A 12,094-nucleotide genomic window follows, 5' to 3' on the forward strand; every position below is an offset into this window, starting at 1 on the left:
CCCTATCTGTCGAGTAAACATCAAACTGTCATCTTTCAACTTTGTACAAACTCGAGTCTGGGCAAGACAATCTAGTGATTGACATGAGCAGTGATCCATGTAATTGTGATACGATGACATGCATCAACCAAGTCAGTGAGCCTAACCACCCGATCCCGTTAGTCGCATCTTACGACAAGCACAGTCACCTTTAACGGCAAGCAGGGGTTGCTGAAGACCTATTCTACCCCGGATCTTCACGGGTTCTCGATAACGGTGTTAAAGTACTCACGGAAATGAAAAAAACCCTGTTTTTTCGATCTCAGATTTTAAATAAATGCAGTTAATATACAAAATATATAAATATTCAAACAACTCAATTAGTACTAATTGGGCCTTGGCACAAATAAAGTGTATCAAAGGTTTTTATGTCTTTTTACACGTAACAGTGTGTAAAAATAAGAACAAAACAGACTATTGTGAAACTGAGCATAACCAGGTGTTAGTAGATCAAGGTGAATGTCCATGACCTATGACACCTTGACGACAGGTGAAAACAGGTGCTTGAAACCCACGTGCATGTGATTTGTCAGTGGTTAGTGATTTGTGAGTGGCATTGTGGGATAGTGAATCATCGTCAAAATATCAGAACGTAAAAGTAACATATTCCCTTCTCAAACAACAACTTACATGTCATTATTATTATGTACATAAACATAGCTGTTATTTTTATTGTTGTTTTGATAACTTTTTTTTCCAGGCTAATTTGCATAATGCCTATAGCCTGTTTCTGCCATGTCAATTTGGACTTAGTTTTATTTTTGATTGTTGAAAATGCCTACAAATTACCTCCTGTAAAGTACATTTTGTATTGAGCACTGAGATAAAACTAGCAAATCTAGACTAGTACTTTTCCAGTTGTTTTGTTATTTCGTATTTACATCTACGTAATGCTTTGTGTCGATTATTAAATCCAGCAAAACAGGTTTTTTTCATTTCCATGAGTACTTTAGTATCTACACCGAAACGTCCCATTCATTGCAATAAGGAAGCTGTATTTCCATAGATCTATTTCCCTTGTTCCGTTTGATAGAGATTTGCTGTTTTGTGGCATAAAATATAACTGTCTCTTTTGCCTCATACAACATTGTCGAACGTTTTAATATACCTTCTGTGATTTCTTTCGACTACAGATAAAGAAGATATGCCTATAAATAATTGTCATAAGTCAGCGTACGTGTATAAAGTAAACCAGAGACCATATATCGGTATATGGTCTCTGAGTAAACCCAGTTTCACCTCGTTTCAAACCTTGAGGCTGGCAGAAGGAAGCGATTTTTATTAAAGGGAGACAACTCTGCGGACCATACTCTTGCATCTGCCCCTGGAATACGGGCAATCGACAACCCATTTCAGCTGTTGATATTTTATGCACACATCTTCAAGTCATCACATTCATATACAGTAAACTACTGTTATAACGAACACGCTAATAACGAACTGACGGATATAACGAACTTACTTTTTTGGTCCCGACTATTTGCTGTAGTCATGCTGTATATATGCTTATAACGAACTACGGTTATAACGAACTAAAATTAGTTGTCCCTTTGAGTTCGTTATAACCGTACTTTACTGTATATATGTTGGTCACATTGGAGGTCGTATTAAATGAAATGATGTTTCAACAGTTGAACTAAACACTTGGCACTGAGCGAAACTAACCCTGCAAATCTCATGAAACTACACTATTTTCTACTGTAACAGTTGTACCCACCGATTGTGGATTAAGTCAGTCCACTGTTATATGTAAACTTATGTTTCTGATGAATTAAGTTGTTAAGTGAAGATCCAGGTTAGAATAGGCCTTCAGCAAACCATGCTTGTCGTAAGAGGCCACTATGCTTGTCATAAGAGGCGACTAACGGGATCGGTCTGGTCAGGCTAGCCGACTTGGTTGATGCGTGTCATCGTATCCCATATGCGTGGATCGATGCTCATGATGTCAATCACTGGACTGTCTGGCCCAGACTCGATTATTTGCAGACCGCCGTCACATAGCAGGAATATTGCTGAGTGCGGCGTAAAACAACAAACACACACACTATTCTAAATTCCCGTAGTGGGACGAAACATTAGCACATGCTGCCACCTGACAAATATAGCACACTACTGAACTCAAAACCATAGTCGAATCACATGTGACGTTCACCGCGCACGTCAAAATCAATATTTTCATGTTCATTGCAAAGTTCGTTTGGGTGCGTTTTGGCGCACTGTTTCCCTGCTGCGTTTGCTCAAACAGTCCTTCTGTCCAGGCACACTCATCTACTACAACAATGTGTCAAGGCTGATCCTGCTGCAGGCGATTCAGGTGTAGGATAACTTGAAATTAACTTTCTCTACTGAATAGAATAACTGTACATAGGAGTTTAGAATTACAGAAATCAGTGTTGGAGTATCTCAGTGCACAGGAGCAAGACCTCACTCACATAACTTCACACCTACACCCGACCTCCTCCGTGGTCCAGTGGTAGAGCGTCCGTCCGGAGAGCGGATCCCCGGCCACGCCATACCTTAAGACGTTAAAAGTAGTACTTGTTGTTACCCTGTCTGGCGCTCGGCATTAAGGGGCTAAAACAAGGACTGGTCGGCTCGGAGTCAGTATACTGTGTCTGACTGGGGTATTCATGTTAAATTGCGGCATGGTATCTCAGTGAGCTAGCACTATAAATCGGCATCAGTCCGGACTAGTACAAGCAGCCACACACGTGCATGCACGTCGCTACATACGTGCAAAAATCTTGGACGCGACGTTAAACCCAATTTCAACTTAATTCACCACACATACACCTCACTCAACCTCTCACTCACTCAACCACACACCTACACCCAACCCCTCACTCTCTCAACCTCACACCTACACCAAAGCCCTCACTCACTCAACCTCACACCTACACCCAACCCCTCACTCAATCAACCTCACACCTACACCCAACCTCACACCTACACCCAACCCCTCACTCACTCAACCTCACACCTACACCCAACCCCTCACTCACTCAACCTCACACCTACACCAAAGCCCACACTCAACCTCACACCTACACCCTACCCCTCACTCACTCAACCACACACCTACACCCAACCTCACATCTACACCCAACCCCTCACTCACTCAACCACACACCTACACCCAACCCCTCACTCACTCAACCTCACACCTACACCCAACCCCTCACTCACTCATTCACTCACTCAACCTCACACCTACACCCAACCCCTCACTCACTCAACCACACACCTACACCCAACCCCTCACTCACTCAACCTCACACCTACACCCAACCCCTCACTCACTCAACCACACACCTACACCCAACCCCTCACTCACTCAACCTCGCACCTACACCCAACCCTCACTCTCTCAACCTCACACCTACACCCTACCCCTCACTCACTCAACCTCACACCTACACCCAAACCCTCACTCACTCAACCTCACACCTACACCCAACCCCTCACTCACTCAACCTCACACCTACACCCAACCCCTCACTCACTCAACCTCACACCTACACCCAACCCTCACTCACTCAACCACACACCTACACCCAACCCCTCATTCACTCAACCTCGCACCTACACCCAACCCCTCACTCACTCAACCACACACCTACACCCAACCCCTCACTCACTCAACCTCGCACCTACACCCAACCCTCACTCTCTCAACCTCACACCTACACCCTACCCCTCACTCACTCAACCTCGCACCTACACCCAACCCTCACTCAACCTCACACCTACACCCAACCCCTCACTCACTCAAACTCACACCTACATCCTACCCTCACTCACTCAACCTCACACCTACATCCTACCCTCACTCACTCACTCAACCTCACACCTACACCCAACCCCTCACTCACTCAACCTCGCACCTACACCCAACCCTCACTCACTCAACCTCACACCTACACCCAACCCTCACTCTCTCAACCTCACACCTACACCCAACCCCTCACTCACTCAACCTCACACCTACACCCAACCCCTCACTCACTCAACCTCACACCTACACCCAACCCTCACTCTCTCAACCTCACACCTACACCCTACCCCTCACTCACGCACTCACTCAACCTCACACCTACACCTAACCCCTCACTCACTTAACCTCGCACCTACACCCAACCCTCACTCACTCAACCTCACACCTACACCCAACCCCTCACTCACTCAAACTCACACCTACATCCTACCCTCACTCACTCAACCACACACCTACACCCTACCCTCACTCACTCAACCCCACACCTACATCCTACCCTCACTCACTCAACCTCACCCAACCCCTCACTCACTCAACCTCACACCTACACCCAACCCCTGACTCACTCAACCTCACACCTTCACCCTACCCTCACTCACTCAACCTCACACCTACACCCAACCCCTCACTCACTCAAAGTCACACCTACACCCAACCCCTCACTCACTCAACCTCACACCTACACCCTCCTCTCACTCACTCAACCTCACACCTAGACCCAACCCCTCACTCACTCAACCTTACACCTACACCCAACCCCTCACTCACTCAACCTCACACCTACACCCTACCCTCACTCACTCAACCTCACACCTACACCCTACCCTCACTCACTCAACCTCACACCTACACCCTACCCTCACTCACTCAACCACACACCTACATGTACATCCTACCCTCACTCACTCAACCTTACACCTACACCCAACCCCTCACTCACTCAACCTCACACCTACACCCTACCCTCACTCACTCAACCTCACACCTACACCCTACCCTCACTCACTCAACCTCACACCTACACCCTACCCTCACTCACTCAACCTCACACCTACACCCTACCCTCACTCACTCAACCCGTCATCTACACCCTACCCCTCACTCACTCAACCACACACCTACACCCAACCCCTCACTCACTCAACCTTACACCTACACCCAACCCCTCACTCACTCAACCTCACACCTACATCCTACCCTCACTCACTCAACCCGTCATCTACACCCTACCCCTCACTCACTCAACCACACACCTACACCCTACCCCTCACTCACTCAACCTTACACCTACACCCAACCCCTCACTCACTCAACCTTACACCTACACCCAACCCCTCACTCACTCAACCTCACACCTACACCCTACCCTCACTCACTCAACCCGTCATCTACACCCTACCCCTCACTCACTCAACCTCACACCTACATCCTACCCTCACTCACTCAAACTCACACCTACACCCTACCCTCACTCACTCAACCTCACACCTACACCCTACCCTCACTCACTCAACCTCACACCTACATCCTACCCTCACTCACTCAATCCGTCATCTACACCCTACCCCTCGCACTTTCTCCCTACCATTCAACCTATACCTACACCACTCTCCTACACAACCCATCCTTCACACAGCTATCACACCTCACTACCTCACACCGCGCACCTTCCCGAACCCACTCCGTTGTCCTCAAGCGTTCATGGTTTGTTTTCTTCAAAGAAGGACACTTGTCTAGTATTATGACAGGACATCCTTCAAAGAGAGCTATCACACATCATTGTCGTAATGACAAGTTTTGTTTACTCGGTTGCTGTGGCAACAAATCCGTTTGCTCAAGATTTTGTTATTCGGACATGAATGACCATTATGCCTGTGAGCCAAGAAAACATCCATCCCGGCCATACAAGAAAGGTATTAAATGTCTTGATAAATATAGCCCCATTGTCAGTAACCATGACAACGGGTTTTCTTTATTCTAAACGATGCGCACGTACAGCGAACTCTTACCTGTGGTCAGAACTGACGAAGCATTCGTTAGCTCTCTCGGTGAATCCCAAATTGGTGAAAGATTAAAAAATATTCTGCCACATCCAGATTCCAGACAGTAATACAGGTGTGCTTCAGTTTCAACTTAATACTTATTTGGCTTGAAAGTAACACAGTCGTAAGCCAGCTTTAAAAATATGTCGATGTGTCCGGCAATGGACGATTGGACATTCAGGTTGTATATTTGCTATAACGTGTGGATATTCGGTTATAGGCAATATTTACATGCTAAGACGTTCGGACATTCGACTATCAGGCTACATACACTATAAAACGCCTTTTACTCCGGAAACCCCAATAGTCAGAACACCCATTACTCTGGCAACCTTGTTAGTCAGAATACCTTTTGTTTGTTTGTTGTTTAACGCCGCACTTGGCAATATTCCAGCTGTATGACAGCGGTCTTTAAAACACATCTGTGACGTCATTCTATTTTTTTAACGCTCCATTATTTTTCAGGAATGGAGAGTTGTTTGTCAACTATACATTATCTTGAACCAACATTTGAATTAATTTCCACTTGGAATAGACTATTTTTTACATTTATTGACGAGTGAATAATTTCATTTTTTCCGAAAACATGCGTCGCCAGCTTGATTTGAGAATGTGTAATTGTTAACCTCAGCTACGGCGGCACATGAATGTATGGTTTGAAATTAACTATGATAATATATATATATCCTTGTTCGGGGTTCTGATGGTAGAAATTATTATTCCCGTCAGCATGTATGTGCAAGCGATTGATAAATACTAGTTTAGGACCCAACGAAATTATGAAGAGCCATGTACTATGCATTGTAAATGTCAGCTCGCGACTGAGCTTGGCGCACGTGCAATAGTGGCAGAGAACGCATTCCTCGTGCATCACGCAAGGGCGACTCACGCAGTATAAATACAGACAACAAAGCATGGGTTGCTGGACACCTACTCTACCAGATCCGGGTTAGAACAGGTCTTCAGCAATCCATACATATCATAAAAGGCGACTAACAGGATCGGGTGGTCAGGCTCGCTGGATTGGTTGATGCATGTGATCGATCCCAATTACGTGGATCGATGCTCATGATGATAATCACTGGATTGTCTGGTCCAGACTCGATTATTTACAGACAACCGTCATTTTGCTGGAATATTGCTGAGTGCGGCGTTAAACAACAAACCAACTAACCATCCTGTTCTTCCCCGGATTTTCACGACCGCCTCCGTGGTGTAGTGGTAGAGCGTCCGCCCGGTCCGGGGTTCGATCCCCAGCCGCGTCATACCAAAAGACGTTAAAAGATGGTACTTGTTGTTACCCTGTCTGGCGCTCAGCATTAAGGGGCTAAAACAAGGACTGGTCGGCTCGGAGTCAGTATACTGTGTCTGAGTGGGGTATTCATGTTAAACTGCGGCATGGTATCTCAGTGAGCTAGCACTATAAATCGGCATCAGGCCGGGCTAGTACAAGCAGCCACACACACATACACGTGCATGCACGTCGCTATATAAGTGCAATAATCTTGGACGCGACGTTAACCCCCATTTCACCTCACCACCTCACCACCTCACCACCTCACCGGATTTTCACTGGCCCAGAATACCTGTTACTCCGGAAACCTCAATAGTCAGGACACCTGTTACTCCGGAATACCCAACAGTCAGAATACTTAGTACTCCGGAAACCCCGATAGTCAGGATACCTATTACTCCGGAATACCCAACAGTCACAATACTTAGTACTCCGGAAACCCCGATAGTCAGGATACCTATTACTCCGGAATACCCAACAGTCAGAATACTTAGTACTCCGGAAACCCCGATAGTCAGGATACCTATTACTCCGGAATACCCAACAGTCAGAATACTTAGTACTCCGGAAACCCCGATAGTCAGGATACCTGTTTCTCTGGAAGCCCTTATAGTACGGACACCCATCACTCCGTGAATCCTGTTCATCAGAGCACCCATTACTCCAAAACCCTGACAGTCAAGACACCCGTTACTCCAGAAACCTACTGTTTGAAACTGGATACACTATCGCTTCTCCCATGATTCGCTATTTACTGCTAGTCTTGCGTCGACCCCTCACCATACAGAAAGTATTGTTAATGTTTTAACCCAAAACCACTGGAAAAATACTTTGGAAATTTACCCAGGCAAACAATCACCCAAACGATTTCGAATTTCAACATGACCACTGACAATTTTCAACAGCTCACCCAATCCGTGACCACATCAACATCGATTATCAAAGACAAATATTTGGCCAGACAAAGGAAGGCCACGCGGCAGCCATCGATTCCGGTGTGGAACTGTATCACGCGCTCTTCACGTGGCACTGCCCCGCCCTCTCCTCTTCAGCAACAGGGCATGAAGATAACTGGCGGTTACCCCTGTACGTCACACATACTTATAGTTCGAAGCGTCAGGTCTTCAGTATAGACTGAGTTAACCGTCCTGTCTGTCGCTATATCTTCAACGGTAATTGGTTCGATAAACTACCAATCGCATCCCGCACACTTGTTATTTTGAGAAAAAAAAACATGCATCGATGTTTCTTTTAAACCTTGTCTACACAATTGGTACAGAAAGTAGATATACAGTGGGTGTGGGTGACATTGGGGTTAGGTGGGTCTGGTGGTGAGATTGGGGTTAAGTGGGGTTGGGTGAGATTGGGGTTTAGTGGGTGGTGAGATTGTTTTTTTTGTGAGTGTGGGAGGGATTGGGGTTTAGTGGGTTTTGAGATTGGGGTTTAGTGGATGTGGGTGAGATTGGGGTTTAGTGGGTGTGGTGGTGAGACTGGGGTTAAGAAGGTTTGGGTGAGATTGGGTTTAGTGGGTGGTGAGATAGGTGTTTAGTGGGTTGTGAGATTGGTGTTTAGTGGGTAAGATTGGGGTTAAGTGGGTGTGGGTGAGATTTGGGTTTAGTGGGCTTGGTGGTGATATAGAGGTTAAGTGGGTTTGGGTGAGATTAGGGTTAAGTGGGGGTCGGTGATATTGGGGTTAAGTGGGTGGGGTGAGATTGCGGTTTAGTGGGTGTGGTTGAGATTGGGGTTTAGTGGGTGTCGGTGATATTCGGGTTTAGTGAGTGGGATAAGATTGCGGTTTAGTGGGTTTGGGTGAGACTGCGGTTCAGCCGGTGGATGTGGGTGAGATTGGGGTTTAGTGGGCTTGGTGGTGAGATTGAGGTTAAGTGGGTTTGGGTGAGATTAGGGTTTAATGGGTGTCGGTGATATTGGGGTTAAGTGGGTGGGGTGAGATTGCGGTTTAGTGGGTGTGGTTGAGATTGGGGTTTAGTGGGTGTCGGTGATATTCGGGTTTAGTGGGTGGGGTGAGACTGCGGTTCAGCCGGTGGATGTGGGTGAGATTGGGGTTTAGTGGGTGTGGGTTAAACTGCGGTTTAGTGAGTTTTGGGGGAGACTGGGGTTAAGTGGATGAGATTGGGGTTTAGTGGGTGTGGGTGAGACTTGGGTTTAGTGGATGTTGGTGAGATTAAGGTTTAGTTGGGAGAGGAGGGGAATCTGAAACACTGACCTTGAAAACATCGCACACCAAAAGAAGACAAATCCGCCACCAGAGATCCCTACAGACATAAATTATTTTGTACCATAAGTACTTCATATAAATCAATGTGTTCTGATGAGGTCTGATGATAAGATCATGGCTATCGAAATTTAAAAACACATTTACAAACATGCATGGTTAGATCATCAAATTTTTATTGATCAAATCGTGACCACGATCGATACCAGGCTACGTATTTCACAGACTAAATTATATTTAACCCGATACCGCGTGACCGTGGCGATATATTAAGCCCCTGGAGAGGGCGCTTTCACATCCTGCCAATATTACCACTTATATGATAGATTCGACATTTTTACCACAAAAAGTCGCTGCTGTAGTACAATGCTAGTCAAACAACGCTCAACAATTTCAGTCCCGTTATTTCATCGATTATCGCCGGATAATTCACTCACTCACTCACTCACTCACTCACTCACTCACTCACTTACTCACTCAAGGGACAGGTAAGCGCACTTCCTCACCACGGGGGATATAGTTAAACTCACTCAATCACCATGGGGGATATAGTTAAACTCACTCAATCACCATGGGGGATATAGGTCAACTCACTCACTCACTCACTTATTCACTCACCACGGGGGATATAGGTAGACTCACTCACGACGGGGGATATAGGTAAACTCACTCACTCACTCACCATGGGGGATATAGGTCAACTCACTCACTCAACATGGTGATATATGTAAACACACTCACTCACCACGGGGATATAGGTAAACTCACTCACTCACCGCGGGGGATATAGGTAAACGTACTCATTCACCATAGGAATATTGGTAAACTCACTCACTCACTCACACAAGGGACAGGTAAGCGCACTTCCTCACCACGGGGGATATAGGTAGACTCACTCACTCACCACGGGGGATATAGGTAAACTCACTCAATCACCATGGGGGATATAGGTCAACTCACTCACTCACTCACTTATTCACTCAACCCGCGGATATAGGTAGACTCACTCACGACGGGGGATATAGGTAAACTCACTCACTCACTCACCATGGGGGATATAGGTCAACTCACTCACTTATTAACTCATCACGGGGGATATAGGTCAACTCACTCACTCAACATGGTGATATATGTAAACACACTCACTTACCACGGGGATATAGGTAAACTCACTCACTCACCGCGGGGGATATAGGTAAACGTACTCATTCACCATAGGAATATTGGTAAACTCACTCACTCACTCACCATTGGGGATACAGGTAAACTCACTCACTCACCATGTGTAATATAGATAAACTCACTTACTCACTTACCAAGGGGAACAAAGGTAAAATCACTCACTCACCACGGGGGATATAGGTAAACTCACTCACCCACTCACTCACCATGGGAATATAGGAACGCTCACTCACTCAACACGGTGATATATGTAAACACACTCACTCACCATGGGTGATATAGGTTAACTCACTCGCTCACCACGGGGATTATAGGTAAACTCACTCACTCAACATGTGTAATATAGATAAACTCACTTACTCACTGACCAAGGGGAACAAAGGTAAACTTACTCACCACGGGGGATATAGGTAAACTCACTCACTCACCATGTGTAATATAGATAAACTCACTCACTGACCAAGGGGAACAAAGGTAAACTCACTCACTCACCACGGGGGATACAGGTAAACTCACTCACTCACCATGTGTAATATAGATAAACTCACTCACTGACCAAGGGGAACAAAGGTAAACTCACTCACTCACCACGGGGGATACAGGTAAACTCACTCACTCACCATGTGTAATATAGATAAACTCACTCACTGACCAAGGGGAACAAAGGTAAACTCACTCACTCACCACGGGGGATATAGGTAAACTCACTCACTCACCACGGGGAATATAGGTAAACTCACTCACCATGGGGGATATATACGTAAACACATAGCTGGATATCACAACGACAGAATGACGGCGATAGAGGTCAGCGGGTACACACAATATTGACAAAACACAACAGTCGTTCAGCTGAGCATAGGCCATATTGCAACAATCAAATATTGATAAGACTCCCTACTTAGGTACGGATGTGTCATGGTGACACTTGCCGTGGTTTGTGACACGGGGGTGACATGGGGGTGACATGGGGATGACATGGGGGTGACATGGAGGTGACAGGGGATGACATGGGGATGACATGGGGGTGACATGGGGGTGACAAGGGGGTGACATGGGGGTGACATGGAGGTGACATGGGGGTGACATGGGGGTGACATGGGGGTGACAAGGGGGTGACATGGGGGTGACAAGGGGGTGACATGGAGGTGACAGGGGATGACATGGAGGTGACAAGGGGGTGACATGGAGGTGACAGGGGATGACATGGGGGTGACATGGGGGTGACATGGAGGTGACAGGGGATGACATGGGGGTGACATGGGGGTGACACGGGGATGACATGGGGGTGACATGGAGGTGACAGGGGGTGACATGGAGGTGACATGGGGGTGACATGGGGATGACATGGGGGTGACATGAGGGTGACATGGAGGTGACATGGGGGTGACATGGGGATGACATGGGGGTGACACGGGGGTGACATGGGGGTGACATGGGGGTGTCATGGAGGTGACAAGGGGGTGACATGGAGGTGACATGGAGGTGACAAGGGGGTGACACGGGGGTGACACGGGGGTGACAAGGGG

The sequence above is a fragment of the Haliotis rufescens genome, unplaced genomic scaffold (assembly GCF_023055435.1).
Source record: "Haliotis rufescens isolate VD_foot unplaced genomic scaffold, xgHalRufe1.0.p SCAF_16, whole genome shotgun sequence".
In the NCBI taxonomy this organism is placed as follows: Eukaryota; Metazoa; Mollusca; class Gastropoda; order Lepetellida; family Haliotidae; genus Haliotis; species Haliotis rufescens.